The sequence below is a fragment of the Erithacus rubecula genome, assembly GCF_903797595.1.
Source record: "Erithacus rubecula genome assembly, contig: scaffold_149_arrow_ctg1, whole genome shotgun sequence".
In the NCBI taxonomy this organism is placed as follows: Eukaryota; Metazoa; Chordata; class Aves; order Passeriformes; family Muscicapidae; genus Erithacus; species Erithacus rubecula.
Genome location: NW_027636152.1, coordinates 276,276 through 288,768, shown reverse-complemented (window position 1 = coordinate 288,768; position 12,493 = coordinate 276,276). Strand labels below are relative to the sequence as shown.

The window sequence follows — 12,493 nt, the reverse complement described above, 5'->3', positions numbered from 1 at the left end:
AGTACCAGGACTCTGCTCCAACTGACTGAGCCGGTCTCTGCATCCCAGGTATGAACCTCCCCAGGTGCAGGAATCCTTGGCACCAGCGAGGGAACTGCAGCTCCTTCTCTTCTGCTGAAGCTGCTTCACACACCAGCCCCTGCCCTGGCTGTAGGGCAGAACTGGCTGGCAGCTGACAGGACAGCACCAAACTCTTCCCATAACCCTGATTTTCCTGCCCCTTTCCAGGGTTTACCCAGCAGCTGCAGATTTGCTCTTGCCATGTTTCTTTGCAGGGAGAAACATGAGCAGGAGGAGTCCTGAGGCTTCCCTTGCTGCGTGGCCAGAGCTCTTCTGGAGAGGGGCAGGTGGCATTTGCTGCAGGTGAGTGTTGCCAAAATGAAGGCAGCTGCTGGAGCTGAGGCTGCTCTTGTGGCCCAGAGCTGCGCAGAGGCCTCGGTGTCTCCTGCTGGCTGCTAGCAATGTTCCTTGGTGTCTGTGTGTGTCCCAGCTGCAGGGAACGGGGGGCAGGAGGAGGCCAGGAGCCCCTGGCAGGCACCAGCCCCTCCTGCCCTGGGGCTCTCAGGGAGGGGCTGTGCCTGCAGTGTCCTGCCCGTGCCCAGCACACGGCCCGGGATGGGCGCTGGGGGCCCGGCCGGCGCTGCCACGGACACGGCTCCAGGGCTGCCCGTGGCTCCTGGGCCAGGGGCTGCTCTCAACGGGCTCCTGGAGATGCTGCAGCCTGGCCACAGCCACTGACAGCCCAGAAGCAGCCCAAGGAACAGCTGCCCTTTCCTGGGGATGGCAGCAGGGGCTGCGTGCCCAGGGGCTCACGCAGCAATTCCTGGTTCCAGCCTCCCAGAGCTGCCAGGCAGCTGCCAGGTATGTCCTGCCCACCCCAAATCCCTTCCCTTCCAGCCTGAGCCCATCACCCAGCAGCAGCAGCAGCAGCACTAAAGCCAAGGCCATTTTCCCTCACAGGTACTAAATCCCAGCCAACAGCCTGCAGAGGTGCCTTCAAACCAGAGGTTTGGGTGGCATGAAGTTGTGTCTGGATGCAGGTGGGAGTTTCCAGGGAGCCAGCTGGAGGTGCAGAAGGGATGGAAAGCTTTCCCAGGTGGGTCCCGCTGGAGGTGTGCTGAAGGCAGGGATGTGCAGCCTGTGCTGAGGGAAAAGAACCTGCAGAGGCCCCTGCTGAGGCTCTGGAAGGAGCTGAGCTGCTGCAGGGAGAGATGTCCTCCCCTGGGCACGGGGAGCTGCCTTGGCACGGGCTGGGAGCGCCCCTGGCCCTGCCTTCTCCTGCTTGGGAATATCACCTGGAGCCCAGCTCAGGGGGCTGCATCAGCTGAACTCCAGCAACTCTGTCAAGGGCCCCCAGGGACATGGCTGGGGCTGGGGATGAGGGTCTGAAATAGCAAATTCTTTGCAATACACACCTGTCCCTGTCCCCATGCTGCTGAGGTTCCTTGGGAGCTCTGCTGGTTCCTGGCACAGCTGGTGTTCAAGCAGCAGCTCTGCATGGGAATATCCACCCTCCACGAGGCACTGTGAGGTTATGGCAGCAGGAACTGAGCAGGGAGCTGGGGGCTGTGGGATAATTCATGGGAACCAGCAAAGCTGACAGTGAGCCCAAATCTGGGCGCTGCACAGAGAACAATCTTTGTGCTGCCCTGTCAGCTCAAGCCCCTGGGCTGGGCAGTTTGGGCAGTCAAATGTGTGGAATTGTACAAATCACAGCAACTGGGCTGTGATCACCCAGAGGGACAAGCCAAGTCCCAAACAATTCCTCCACAACCCACTCTGGGGGAACACACCCTGTGCCTGCCAGGAGCTCTGACTCTGCTTTTGCCACCTGAGCAGTGTCAGGGCCACCATGAGGGCTTGGAAATCCAGACAGACCCCAAATCCCACTCAGTGACTAACACAAATGAAGAACTGCATTGTTGTCATCAGAACTCTGGTATGAATTCTATGACAACAGTGTAATGGAGTCCCACTTACCTCATTATTGCTCTTGGTTTCATCCTTGTGTATTTTTAATCCCTCATCTGGCAGCTTCTGAAACTGATCCAGGAATTCAGAGGTCAAGCAGGGCTGGCTCTGACCTTCCCCTCTGGTGCCACCTGGTGCAAACACAAGTGGTGCCAGGGTGAGTGAACTCATCCCCTCAGCTCTTCCCTCCCAAACATGCCCTCCCTGTGTCCCTGCAGATGAGCTCAGAGCCCCTCCTGCCCTGCCCTGCTCAGCCCAGTGTCCATCCTGCTGCCCCCAGTGGCCAGGCAGGTCCCTTTGCCTTTCTGCTGCCCCTCTGCAGCCCGAGGCCGCTCCCCTGCTGGCTCTCTCTGCCTCATCCCCAGGGAGCCTCTCCTCCCTTCCTGGCTGCCTGTGCCAGCCCAGGGGGACACAGAGAGTGCCCAGAGCTGAGCCCTCCCTGCTGCCCCTGCAGAGCCCTGCCTGCTCTGCCCAGGGGCCTGGCCTTTCCCAGGGAAACTGTCTGCTGGGCTCCCTTCAGGCCCCTCAGCAATCCCCTCCAAATGCCACCTGCCTGCCCTTGGCATCCCCTGGCATTGTCCTACACAAACACTTCTGTGTCCCCTCTGAGCCACCCCGGGCTTCCAGCTGAGTGAATGGCATCAGCTGTGCCCAGGGCTCATCATTCACCCAGCCCAAACCAAGAGCAAATGCTGCTAGGGCTTGAAGAACTGCAAACTACTTGGAAACAAAAGAAATTACCTTTTTCTTCTGTTTCTTCTTTTTCCTTTCAGCTGCTGCACTTGTCTCTGTGCATGTGTGCTGAGCCCTCGCTGCAGGGGACAGTCAGGCCTGACTGGCTGGGAGTCTGTTCTCACTGGGGAAACAGAAATTATTGTTCATTAGACCACAGAAATGTTTTCTGACCCCTTTCCCCTTCCCTGCCTTTTGCTGGTAAATCTTCTCTTTCTGCCTTTACCTTTACAGCTGTTCCCTGATGTCATTTCCCCTGCCTGACTTCAGTGCAGCTCCTAGCTGGGCAAAACTGGGATAACTTACAGGGGACACAGGTGAGACTTTTAGCTGGATGTTTCTACTCCTTTCTAAGGATACTAAAATTATTTCCAATTGCCCCAGTGAGAACACCAAGTCACAACCATAAAAGCCCAAAGCTCAGTTAATTGAGGCAGGTCCAAGGAAAAATCCAGCCGTGCCAGGCTGAGGCTGGAGCCCTCTCAGAATTCATTGCTGGCGTCTGCTGCAGTCTAGGAATAGCTCTCCCATTCTTCACTTGCTTCATCTGCTTTTATATCCCTGATGCAAATGGAGTTAGGCAAACTTCACCTTTGCTATCAGGCTGTGAAGAAGCCTATTGGAAGCAGCCTGTGCTTTCCTTAGATGTAAATGTGCCTGCAAAAGAGAAAGAGCTTTGACACTGAGATTTTGTACCCCTGAAGTTCAAGTATTTTATCATTTTAATAACATTCCAGTTTGCTGTTGCACTCATTTCTAGAACATCTTTTGCATTAGCTCTGAGTGTTATAATCCCTCCCAAATTCCTGTGGAGGGCACTGTTACCATAACTGTGCAATTGGCTACAGCTGGATGGAATAGAGATGGACACTAAATAGCTTTGCTGGCAGGAGGCAGTGTCTTGTACCCCAGACAGCTTCTTTACTGCTGCCTGCTTTGTTTCTCTGCTTTAGGGAGAATGGGCAACCTTAGACACAAAGAAGAGATTCACAAGTTATACCTGTGCAAGTTTGTTATGCAAAAAGGTGCTGGGGGTTTCTTGTTTCCCCCCCCCATCATTATCTTTGTTATCCAGTACTAGAATTTGGTACAATCACCCCAAGGCTTTGTACAAGTGATATTTCCCCAGAGCCAGGATGATCTGGGATGTTTGGGGAGGGATGGAGGAGCTGATTCCCTTGTGCACCCTCCCTGCTCTCTTGCTCCTGTGAGACCTGTGCTCCATTCCCTGTTCCTCAGGGCACAGCCAAGGCATCTATTCCCCCAGGATTTAGAAAAGCCAGCACACCATGCAGTGAGGGAAGGATAACAATGTGGAGCCAGGAAACAGACTGGGACTCACCAGGGTTGCTGAGAAGCTCCATGGTTTTCCAGAAGTGAGAAGGAAATCAGAAGTGAGCCTTGCAGTGCATAGGAAAACTTGTTTGAAGCAGGAGTGAAGTCCTGGAGGCTTGGAAAAGTCCAGCTGGAAGTGAAGGATCTGTCAGGTCTGGCTGCCCTCCTGCTATCCCAGAGCAGATTGCAAGATCATCTCATCTCAGTGCCCAGAGATTGCTGGAGATGACAGCAGGGATGAGCTGCAATCCTCCAAGGGGCTTTGGCTTCTTTCAGGGGGAGTGGCTTGTGTGGGGTTATTCCCTCCTGCATTTTCTGGGAAAGATCACAGTTCTGTCAAGAAAAAAACAAATTCTTACCTTTGATTTTACTCCTTTATCTTATTCCTTTTTCTTTTATGACTTGCACAGATAGTTCATCTGTTTTCCAATTAGAATAGAAATTATTCATGTGTGAGAGTTAGGAGCTCTTAGGCTATTATATCATAGAGAAAAAAATACACACTGTGGTTTTACTTAGGCTGTCAAACAAGGAAAAGAAGGAAGGGTGTATTTCAGTTATGGCAGGAATTATGTACAACAATCTACTATTACTGAGAAAGCACTGGCAGAAGAAAAACAGCCAGAATAAAAACTATTAGAATGAAAATAAACAGAGGTTTTGAATTAACTTGTTGTCAGCCCAGGGCCCAGTCATCTTGGCACAGGACAGAGGCAGCATTGCACAGCAATGAACAATTTCTCCAGGATATAAGGTAAGCATTCAGCTCCCTCTCTCCCTTTTCACCTCTCTTTAAACTGGGACTAGCACAGCTCCTGTGCACAAGGCAATAAAAATCCATTTTTCTATTATCCCTTTGAACCCTCAGGACAGGAGTGACACCCTCAGAGCTTGAAACAGAGACAGCAGGCACAGAAGGGCTCCTCTTTCTGTCCCCCCATCCCAGCTTTTTTTCCCCCTCCATGTAGTTTCCCTTGCAAACAAACCCCCCAGTGCTCCCTAACTCAAAAAATCTTGCAGAGCTTTCCAAGGGTGAGCAGGTGCAGGGGGGCCAGGCAGGTGCAGCACCCAGACTCACTTTTTGGATAACACATTTCTGTCTGTTTCAAATGGGACTGGCATTCTAATCCAGGCACCAGGCAACACACCTGGATCTTCAGCAACTCCAAAGGGTCACAAACCTACAGGCTCTAATCAGGAATTTCACTCCTTGGGCCTGAAATCCAAGAAACAAGCATCTTACCTGCTATTGCTTGGATGATGCAGGTGGGTATGGAAGCACAGTTCTCTGCCCAAATTCTCTGCACAGCTCTTAGAATGCAACCTCTGGGATTTGCTTGAAGCTCAGTGTTGGAGTAAACTGGAAAGGAGAAAGCAGAGGGAATTCTGCATAAGGAAACCTGCACCAGCTTTGTTGTGCTATTACATAAGCAGTCACCTTCTGCAGTTCTAAAATTCCAAACTCAGATCCCATTTCTCTCAGTGGGGCTAGCTCTGCTTTAAACTGGTGTGCAATTTTTTAAGGGGGAAAAACCCCTAAACATTCAGCAACAAATCTTTTGGCACTTATTAAATACAAAATAACAATTAAACAAGATTTGATGGACAGATAGTTCACACTAGGTGGACTAAATTCCAAGGAATTGAGGGAAAAAAGCCACCCCCCATGGCCAGTGCCACTGACCAGCACAGCAAGAACATCAGCTGCCCCTCAGTGCTCTGAGCCTTTCTCTGGCCCTGCAGGATTTCTCTCCTCTCTGCTTTTCTCCAACACTTTTGCCAAGCTCCCTTTACCTCCTTAGCTGTCTCCTGCCTGTTTCTCCCTTTGCCCCTCTCCTGTTTGCTCTTTTGCACCCTGATTTACAAGGACAGCTGCAAGGAGTGCCTGTTTCCATCCAGCAGGGACTGAATGAAGGGTGACAGCACAGCCACAGAACTCCAGAACTATTCTCATGGAAGGAAAGTGCATCGAGGAGAAGAAAAGAAGCCAAAAAAGGTCAGTGCAATTCAATATTTGGAAGGGAGTTCAGGGAGCTACTTCTGCAGAGCAGGCCCTTGGCAAGAGCTCTTCCTGTGCATTCTTTGCTGTAGAGAAAGGGAAGCAAACCAGAGCTGGAGCACTAATGAAGCACTTCAAGCATTGATGGTGTGCTGGGCTGAGAATGACAGTGAACAGGTGAAATGTCATTTATTAGAGCTCCTGATTAGCAGCCATCCTGCTAAACCCAGGGCCGTGGTTCTCAGACCATGACTCTGGGTTTGGGATTTTGTGCTCAGCAGTGCTCTAGCAGCTGATGCACTGGACTAATGGAGCTTTAACTTCCACACTGGACTCACTGCAGAACAGGTGGATTCAAGGGGCAGCAGTGGAACCAGTTCAGACTTTGTTTCCTCCCTGAATAAAGCCCTGACTGGGGAGGCTCAGCTGGGACTGTGCCCAACGTGGGCCACACTCCCTGTGCCAGTGACATCTGTTATGCACCAGTGCAGATAAAAGTGATGTCCTGCCACTGAAAGCAGCTTCATCAATAGAATAAAGTCTCTCTGTCACTGGGCAGAATTCTGGAAGGACAGCAAGAATCACCTTGGTTATGGGCACAGCTGAACTTGCACCACTGTCATGGTGAACGTTCCTGGATGGAGGGAACTGCACATTGTTCAACTCATCTCTGTTCTCTGACTGAATTCTTCATCTTTCAAACCCAAAATATAGAATACAGAACTTGCTGGACTACTTATTTCACCACAAAGGTTGTTTGGTTCTATGATGGCTTTCCTAGTCAAAAACCAAACCAAGCAACCAAAAATGGAACAAACTAAAAAGCCACAAAATTCAACCCAAGGAAAAAAATCACCCCAGGGATCATTACAGTGAGCCCCAGTGTGAATCAGCAATACACTGTATTATTCTAGGGGACTTTAAAAAGAGCAAACCAGGAAACAAAAGCATGTTAAACAAGACTTTGGAGCATTTTCACAGGAACCAAGGAGTTGCCAAAAGGAAACCAGAGAAGAATTGCAGTCCTGACCATGGAACTGAGGGTAAAACAGAAGAAAACTCAGGCAAGTGAAAAATCCCAAGCAGGATCTGTGAAATATTCTGCCAGCTGGACAAAAAGTAAACCCCACTGCTCCAAGAGCAAGAGAGCCCAACTGTACAACCAGAGCTTTTCCAATGGCCTGGCAGGGATGATGCAGGGAGCAGCTTTTCCCACAAATAAAATGCAGCATCCACTCATTTCTCCTTGTGCTGCTGCAGTTGCCCAGCTGGCCCCCACTTGGCCCCTGAGCTGAGCACTTAGCACACTGAAAGCTCCAGAAATATTGCAGTTTTCTAGTTAGAACATTCCAGTGAAGCAGCAAAGCAAGGGGCAAGGGGAACTGCTGAGCATGAAAACCAATCCTTGCTAAAAACATCCCTGAGAGCAGAGCAGGGGGAAATGCTGCAAACACCCCTAAGGAAAATTTACAATGTTGAAGAACAAAATTAAATTGATCAAATAGGCAAATAAACAGTTTGCAACCTAAAAATAATATTCTATCTTTGATATATAAGCATGAAATCAAGTGTTTACTGTGAATAAACCAGAACTATTTTCAGGAGACTCAGCTGCTTTTACCTGTTTTACAAGGACACCACACATTTGGTAGGGGAAGCAGAGAGTCCTTTGCACATGCAGAAATAACCTGGAAATTCACACTTGTGAGAGGAATAGAGGCTGATAGATGATTACAAGTGTTTCCACTAAAGCACAAAACATTCCTTCTGACAATTGTACCTTATTAAATCTCCTGTGAAGAAAATGTCTGTATTACCAGGGGAACAATCGTGATAAAAGAAAAAGCCTGTCCTGTGGGTCTGACTCCAAACACACCTTCAGCCTCAGTTTTCATAAGTGGAATTTCTAAATGAAAAGTGACTGTACCTCTGTGTCAGTTCAGTTCTGTGCATGCTTCAGGCAACTCTTGAAAATCTGTTACAGTCATCAGGATGCCCACACATCTCCAGCTTCTAGAGAGGAAATCAATATACACCTCATGTTAGAAAATTAGAATTGTATACAATATAGAACTATAAATAAATAGAAATATATATATTTAAAGGCTGATAGTGCATTTCCATTTTCCTCTGAAGGCCCAGAGTGTTCTTTCTGATGCTGCAGATTAATGCTTGGCCCTTTCAGCCTTCTCTTTTAGACCACTGCAATTCTGATTCAGAGCCTGCAAATCCTTCCCAAATATTGATATTCGATCCTCCAACTTTACAGCAGGTTCCTGTGCCTGATATTTCACATTAATCCCACCTCCTAATTTCTCTAATCATCTCAAATGCCACATGAGGATGAATTCTCTGCTAACATTCCTGCTGGCTTGTCAGTCATCACAAGGTAGGGACTAAGAAACTGTAATTGAAAAATGCTTCTCTGCAACTTCTCCCCCTGAAACATTTCACCTGATCAACAAATGGTGCTCAGGGGACTTCTGTCTTCTCAACATCATCCTGCATTCCAGAGATAAAATATTATTGAAATAAAATTCCCTCCTGTCTGTGAAATCTGCATAAAACCAATGCACTACTCACAGCAAAGGCATTGACACATCCCATTGCTGCTCTTAGACCTGCTCATTCCTGCAGAGGAGTTGAGGTGATTTTGGATGTCTCTCTCAGCCCTTGGAGCAGAGTCAGGAAGGAAACCACATCAAAGAAGGTTCAGATTGTAGCACAGGTGACACAGTTTGGGAGTAAGGTGGGGGTCAGGACCAGGATCTTGGCAGCTCCATAAAAAATATCCCATTGCCCATTTCCCATGGATTCTGCTGCCTTTGCTCAGCACAAACAGGGTTGGTGCTGGCCAGTGCAAAGCTCATTTCATGCACTATTTAATGCACATGGAGCATTAACACTGCTCTGTTAACTACATTATTAAACACTATTATCAAACACTCTAGAGGGGGGTACAAGAAAGGAGAATCTGCCCAGGCTGTGCTGTCACACAGCTCTTGTTCTCAGCCTCATCTTCCTCTGTTGTCCTCAGCCCTGATATTCCTTCAAACTTTTGATCAAATACCAGCACTGAGACATGAGTGATTTGTCATCTTTATACCTTGTAAATGCAGCATAAAAATGAGTTGGACTGATTGAGATGACACTGCTGAGGCAAAACAAAATAGGGATCAAATCCAAACTGACAGCTACATCAATTCTATTAGTTTGAAAAGAAAAATTTACAAAAAAACTGAAATCCAAAAACCAATAAACCACTTTGCCAAATACGATGATATCTGAGACTCTTCATATTAAAAAAAGTTCTATTAAATCTCCCACTTTCAAGCTCGGTCACACAGAGAGGGAGAGAGTCAAGGAACAGACTAAAAAACCCCAACCAACACCTCCTGTGCTGAATATCCCCGCTCGGCTCCAGGGCAGAGGGGAGGCAGCTTTTAATGCAAGCACCGAGCGAGGGAACAGGAGCGCGCTGGTTCGGCGGCTCTGCGGAGTTCGCTGCGCACAGCCCAGAATGTCACATTTCCTGCCAAAGGAATATCCCGATCCTTACCGCACTCACAGCCCTGGGAAGGGGCAAAGCAGGGCTTGCACCTTTACATCCCGCCTGGAAATACTGCCCGGCTGATACACAAATAACTTGGGAAGTGTGCTGCCACCCCAGCTGATGGGGCAGAAGCCCCAAAACTGAACGAGACACAGAGATTGCCACCCACCTCCCTGCTAAAGTGAAGGACTCTCCACACTTCCCCCCTCCACAGAAATCAGAGTAGCTTCTAGTCATCTGCAAATAATAAAGAAAAAGGAAGTGTTAAGCTGAATTGTATAGGATATATCCAAATGAACTTATTCTGAAGGAGGAGTTACAATTGTAGGTGTTCTCTACCATTAGTTGTTATTACACAAACACAGACTGAGCACAGTTTGTGTCCCAGCTGCTCTGGCTCTGAGCTACCACATGGAAATTATGTGCTCTCTGTGCTCTGTGTGTGTTCCTGGGGGAAACAGAAAAGGTGTAAAACTCTCAGAAAGCTGTGTGAAAGCAAACCTCAGGATGGAGAGAAAAAAATCCCAACATGTTCCAAGGCACCTCCAACCAAAACCAGGCCCTGTTCTCAGCCTCCAGTACTGCAAGTCCTGTAAAAGGCTTTTCAAACCCCCAGAACATTTTCATTTTTTAAAATGTTCCTTGGAAGATAAGTTGAGCACTGTTTCTAGAAGTGAGGAAAGTGGTAATAGGAGTGGTAACATAAAAATTATGCTACTATTAGTGGGCCAAAATAATAATTAAATTTTGTTTAGATAAGGATACAACTAAGAGCCTGTATATTTTATATCCTGAGATGCTGGGACTGATAGTTTATCATCAGATGAAGATGCTGAGTTCCAGACATCACAGAGCTATCCCTCATTACACAGTTTTAAGTGTTTTCTCAAGTGTCAACACCAATTCTTGTCCCTGTAGTTCAAAAAATGACAAATTACAGTGCAGAAAGCCTGTTGGCAATCACAAACTGGTTCCACTTGCTTAGAACATGCTGCTGCTTAAAATAGCAGTGATGGTGTGTCTGCAGTAGAGTTCCCAGTGTTGATGCAGAGTTCTAAATCTGAGATGCTACAGAAATATTTTTGGACTAGATCCTAAGGACATGGTCCTGGAAATACTCTTGGTCTGATGCTGCCTGGTGTGAGAACTCTCAAAGCACCAGAAGCCCTGGGAAAGAAATATTATTGCTAAATAACAACTTTTGTGCAGAGTCAGAGCTGCACATAGTCTGGCTGAGCACTTTCATAACCCTGAGCCCTGGTACCAAGCTGAATGATCATCAGCACTTGGCTGGTTCTGAGGATTGGGAATTCCCCTCAATTTCCTTTCCCAAGGGAAGGCATTATGCAGCTTGTACACATTGACAACCAAAATGTAATCCCAGCAAACCACTCTGAAATAAAGTTTTGTATGAATTGACTTAATTTCCAGGAAGAGAGAAACTTAGTTTCTGTGCAACACGTGCAGACCTAGGCCTGGCTGATCACCCTGGCTCTGCAGGGTCCTTTTTGGGCAGCTGCTATGAAAGCCAAACCACTGAAACTCTGAACCCACACTTAAATTCAGGGCTGTAAAAACTTCACCAGTGTTTAGACAAACAGCATTGCTTGTCCCAGGGCAGGGAGGATCCTGACACAGCCACCATGGCCTGTCTTGTACTAGTTCTTTCCTTAGGAACAAGGCCTAACTCTAGTTATTTAGAGAAATAATGTATTTTTTTATTTTTTCTGATCAGTTTCCAGTATTTTATGTATTTTTAGGTCATATGATCTTGCTAGCTGCTGCCAAATCATGTGCAGGGATAAGCTGATTTTAAATAGTTTAAAAATTACACTCCTTTGCTTGATGGGACAGTTTACAGCTGTTGCTTTCTGGAAATCAGAAGTGTGGCAGTTTCTTGGTGTGAAGAGGGTCAAGGATTAGTATAAGCCTATAATCACTCCAGTTACTTTTGGCACTGCTATTATTAAACTGAACTGCAATTGAAAGAAGACTTTTTTTCTAGCTGCTCAGAAATTGACCATGGGTAATTAGTGCTTGACACTTGGGCAATTCACAGAGGAAAGGAAACAAATGGAGACAATGTTAAGGTTACTGTATCAGAATATTAGGAACACACAAAGCAGAGCTCTAACCACAAAACACACAAATGCTCCTGGCTCCTGTAGGCTCCATTCTCATTGACCCTGCAGAATATCAGACACAAGCAATGGCTGTACAGGGTGTGGAATGTCAGTGCTTAAACAAAGAGTAAATGTTCCAGAATGAGCCTGTCAGTGCTGCAAAGTGCCATCTCTGATGCTGGTTATTTCTAAGGCTTTTGGAGCAAGTGATGCTCACACAATGCCCACAGCAAGGTACCTGAAGGTAAAATGTGTGGCAAATTCCAATCTATTTTACCATATCCAAACCCAAGCACATCAGGATTTTTGTTCTTAGTGCTTACAGAGCTAATATTTCAATGATTGCCATAGACATTTCTGCTGTGATTTCCATGGGTAAAGAAGCCTGGCATAGTCAGTCTGTGCTTTTACTCTCCCACTCAATTACCAATGCACAAATAGAGGGATGAGGAAAGCATTCCCCACAGTAAAGGAAAGTAAAACCACAAATATCTAATTAGCTGCCTTTAGCTGTGACCTCAACATCACTTGTGCACATGGGTGACCATATGGTAAAATATAAACTGTTAAAAAAAAAAAAAATCACCAGAACTGCAGGTGTGAGTGTGGATGGGGCTGTGTATTCCTGCAGCAGTCAGCTGAGGTGCTTTCTAAATAAAAGACTGAAATCCTTCACCTATATCAGAAGCAGAGTAAAAACCCCACTTTTCTGCCTGCTTTACTGCTGACCTTTTGTAATTAAGGTTAATTTCTGGAAGGAATAATTTTGCAGAAGCTTGG

At 47.3% G+C, this 12,493-nt stretch overlaps 1 long non-coding RNA gene across 1 annotated transcript; it reads right to left on the bottom strand.

Moving 5' to 3' along the window:
- Window positions 1-4,104: 4,104 nt before the first annotated feature.
- On the bottom strand, window positions 4,105-8,032 carry LOC306815526. The gene is made up of 3 exons (XR_013777415.1): window positions 7,965-8,032; window positions 5,282-5,398; window positions 4,105-4,457 (listed from the first exon to the last, which is right to left on the bottom strand). It is a non-coding gene; the product is annotated as an uncharacterized lncRNA (long non-coding RNA).
- Window positions 8,033-12,493: the final 4,461 nt, after the last annotated feature.